The 4,480-nt window shown below is 51.1% G+C and overlaps 1 non-coding gene across 1 annotated transcript; it reads left to right on the top strand.

Annotated features, from left to right (window-relative positions):
• Positions 1-3,072: 3,072 nt before the first annotated feature.
• On the top strand, positions 3,073-3,143 carry Trnas-gcu (transfer RNA serine (anticodon GCU)). The gene has a single exon. It is a non-coding gene; the product is annotated as a tRNA-Ser (tRNA).
• Positions 3,144-4,480: the final 1,337 nt, after the last annotated feature.

Raw genomic sequence — 4,480 nt, forward strand, 5'->3', positions numbered from 1 at the left:
GAAGGCAGGGACAAGGCTGGCCGACTGAGGTCACAGGAAGGCCCCTTCTTGCTTGAAACGTGATCTCGGGATATGGAGCCTGCCAACCTGCCCCCAGACCCTGGGCCAGCAAGGATGAAAGGCTGCCTGTCTCCAGCTTCCAGACACCACTACCAATAGCAACCACCACCAATTGCCCCCCGGCCCCCCCTCCCCCCAAAAAACCAGGCCCAAGAACTCCAACTTGGAGATCGACAAAGCTGCTGCAGCTGGCTGGAGCCAGTTGTTGGACTCCCCACCCCACTTATATCATCCCACCCTCCCTTCCTTCAGTTTGGTGGACCCAGAGAGGGCTGATGACCTGCATGAGGTCACACAGCAAGTTGGAGGAGCTGAGCCAAGACTCACCACAAAGTCTGGACTCCAACTCCAGACTTCCTCATCTTTCCCAGAAGTCCCACTGCTGGGAGGTTTATCCTGGGGACTTGGGGCGGGGTGGGGGTGGGGGGTGGGAATCTAGGGCCAGGAAGGACAGTTCAGAGCTGTATATGTTTGAAGTCACAGCACAACTTAATGTGGACTAAAGTTCCTTGGTTTTGTTTTGTTTTCTTTTGTTTTGGTTTAAGACCAGAAGAGAATTCCAGGCCCCTGCTGAAGCCTGGACTTGCCCCACTGCCAGGGGAAGGAATGTGGTCCTGGCCACCACAGCTGCTGGTGGTCATCTGCAGCTCCAGCTTGTGCCTTTCTCATCCCAGCAGGCCCTGGGACAAAGGCCTCTTCTCTCAGGCCTGTTCCTTCCAGCCCCCTAAGCCACCACCTCACAGACAGACCTGCTATGTCACTGTGCAATCTGGCCCTTAGTGTCTTTTCTGTAAAATGGGGCAGTGTGTCTCCCTAACCCACTTCTCTGCTTTGAGGTTCAAAGAGGCAAAGTGCCAGAAACCCTGATCGCTCAGCCCATCCTTTCCCCATCCTACCTCCTCTCTGTCCCTCTAGCCTCTAGCCGTATGACCTCCTGCTTTCCCTATCAGTGGAGCCCAGGCTAGCCTAGGTCAGCTGCTTATCACTCTAGGAAGCCTGTCCTTCCCTCCAGTCCCTACGGGCTTCATTGGAATATTTATCACTGTCGAACTGAAACAGTTAAAGTGTGTCCTGGGATCTGTCTCCTTCCTGAAAAGGAAACAATGACAGCTAACACCGAGTGCTCACTCCACTCTAGCCATATAGGTGCCATTAACGTCCCCATCTTACAGATGACAAAAGGTCCCATCACTCACCTTAAGTCTTAGTAAGCTGAAGGTCGAGCCAGGGCAAAGCCAGACTTCCAATCCATACCCGAGGCTGTAAGCAGTGTACCGCTAATGATGTCTCCCCAGCTCCCAGCCCAGCAGCCAGCATCCACTCAGTGATCCATTAAGTTGGCTGAATGCATACACAAATGGCTGAGGGATGCGCATGAATGTCTGGAGAATGAAGCATCTTCTTGGGTGAGCTAGGCAGGTGGCGGGTGAGTGAGGGTCCCCACTCTGAACTATTGCAAAGAACAATTACCACATTCTTTCCGCAGTATGGAAGCCATCAGGGACACCACCTTTCACTCCTCCCCCCATTTCATTTGCGAGAGCCAACCGGTCCCCACTGGAACCTCAATGTTTGCTTGGTGTCTCCCCAGTGTCCCCCTTCCTCTCCACCTCTTAATAAGCACAGGCTGGCCACGTGTAGCAGAAGGAGGGTGACCTAGAACCTTCCTCCTCCCGCCACCTCCAAAGTGCAGCAATTAAGCTCCATCCGGCCCAGATCTTTTTATTCCTAGAGGCATGTGTGTTTGGAGAGAGAGAGAGAGGAGAGAGATGGAGCGGCGAGTATGGGTCCATACAGGTCCATACCTATGGGGTCAAGTCTTTACCCCTTAGCCCTAAGTACGTTTACCTGGGAAAACATCTCATCTGCCTCAGGCATTGCTCTTTCTCTTGAATTTTTGGTTTTTTTTCTTTGTTTTATTTTGTTTTTGTTTTTGTGTGTGTGTGTGTGTGTTTAAATTTTTCCCGTGCCGCTTGCTCCGGCCCTGCTCTGGCCATTTTTATTTCATATATGTGGGTACATGGTCACTGTCTTCAGACACCCCAGAAGAGGGCATAGGATCCCATTACAGATGGTTGTGAGCCACTATGTGGTTGCTGGGAATTGAACTCAGGACCTCTGGAAGAGCAGTCGGTACTCTTAACTGCTGAACCATCTCTCCAGCCCCTCTATTAGATTTTTGTACCAAGTTCCTCCCAGATGGTCTTTCTCTAAAACGCACCTCTAAACTGGGCATAGTGACCCATTCCTTTTATCCCATCACTTGGGAGGCAGAGGCAGGAGGATCTCTGTAAGTTCCTAGTCTACATAGCAAATTTCAAGACAGCCAGAGATTCACAATGAAATCCTGTCTTGAGACACACACACCTCAAAATAAAATAAATAAATAAAGTGCACTTCTGAAAATAGACAGCTAACTCAGTCACCTCTTCAGCCACACCCCTTGAATGGCTCTCTGGGTAAAACTGTACTTCTCACCAAAGTAACCCTGCTACCCATGACCTGGCCTCACCTCCTGCCCTCTCCTCGTGGCCCCACATGTCCTCTGCTCAAGCTCCTATGAGGTACAAAGAAGGGAGCAGATGACACAGGACTCCAGCCCCACCCCTACCACCTGCCAGCTGTGGGAGTTTGAAACAGGCGGATCCCTCTCTTAGTCTCTCCACTTCTGGACTATGGATGAAGCCAGAGCATCTCACAGAGGCGGTGCGAGACCTCAACGACTGCTTAGGTCCCCAGCTGTCCCTATATGTAATGCTTAGGCTTCCTCCGACACCAGGAGTATTCTTTCTTTTAAAATTGCATGTGAAGCGGGGCGTGGTGGCGCACGCCTTTAATCCCAGTGCTCGGGAGGCAGAGGCAGGCGGTTGTCTGAGTTCGAGGCCAGCCTGGTCTACAAAGTGAGTTCCAGGACAGCCAGGGCTACACAGAGAAACCCTGTCTCGAAAAACCAAAAATAAATAAATAAATAAATAAATAAATAAATAAATAAATAATTGCATGTGGAGTGAAGCATTGGTGGTTCAGTGGTAGAATTCTTGCCTGCTACCTGGGAGGCCCAGGTTCGATTCCTGGCCAATGTACAGCTTTCTCAAGTCAGAAAAGAGTGAGTAAAGAACTAAAATTGCGCCGGGCGTGGTGGCGCACGCCTTTAATCCCAGCACTCGGGAGGCAGAGGCAGGCGGATTTCTGAGTTCGAGGCCAGCCTGGTCTACAAAGTGAGCTCCAGGACAGCCAGAGCTATAAAGAGAAACCCTGTCTTGAAAAACCAAAAAAAAAAAAAAAAAAAAAGAACTAAAATTGCATGTGGGGCTGGAGAGATGGCTCAGTGGTTACGAGCACTGACTGTGGCTCACAATCATCTGCAATGGGATCTGATGCCCTCTTCTGGTGTGTCTGAAGACAGTGACAGTGTACCCACATACAAGAGATAAATAAATAAATAAATCTTTTTTTAAACTTCCATGTGATTTATTCAGTCTGTTTGGGTGGCATGCCTCAGAGGACTTGAGTGGAGGGCAGAGGACAGCCTGAAATGGTCAGTTCTCTGTTTCCATCATGTGGGTCTCATATAACCCAGGCTTTCCCTGAAACTGGGTCTATAACCTAAAGACGACCATGAGTCTCTGAACCTTCCGCCTCCGTCTTCCAAGTGCGTGCGGGGGATGAAGGTGGGCACCACCATGTCTAGTTCGCGTGTTGTTGGAGATTGAACCTAGGGCTACCCTAGGCAAAGGCTCTGCTCCTCAGGGTACATCCTCACCCTATTTCTTTTTTTGATTTTTCGAGACAGAGTTTCTTTGTGTGGCCCTGTCTTTCCTGGAACTCCCTATATAGACCAGGCTGGCCTTGAACTCACAGAGACCCACCATCTTCTACCTCCTGAATGCTGGGATCCCAGACATGCACTTCTTCACCGAGTTGAAGGCCTGGCAGGGGAGGGGACCCTGCAGGAACCTGGGTGCCTGTTGTCTTCTCCATCTGTTACAGGTTCTATTGTGTGGGAGTGGGTGGAGGAAACTCGTGGCTCCCGTCCCTGCCCAGCTCTCTCCTCCCTTGAGAGGAAGACTGGAAAGAGGAGGGGGTGTCCAGGTGCTGAGCACAGCCAGTGGAGTGGGAGGAGGAGTTGTGGCATGGGTGGCAGCTGGCAGACTGCAGCTCCTGGAAGACCAGGGCTACGTGCCCTGCAGGACAGGCCTCACCGCCAGGCCCCACCTGCAGTGCCCCACCTCATACTGGCACCTGGATTAAGTGACTTTTCAAGTTGTAAAACTGCGTCCTGGTTGCAAAGGGGTAGAATCCAAGCCTTGCCCTGTCTCTGCTGAGCAAGGGAGCCGGTTTTCCTTTGATTCCTTTTGCATTGGGTGCTTAGGTGTTAGGCAATATCTTGCTGTCTGGAGCATAGCAGAGAAGGTAACTC

The sequence above is a fragment of the Mus caroli genome, unplaced genomic scaffold (genome assembly GCF_978045245.1).
Source record: "Mus caroli unplaced genomic scaffold, Mus_caroli_1 scaffold_6, whole genome shotgun sequence".
Lineage (NCBI taxonomy): Eukaryota > Metazoa > Chordata > Mammalia > Rodentia > Muridae > Mus > Mus caroli.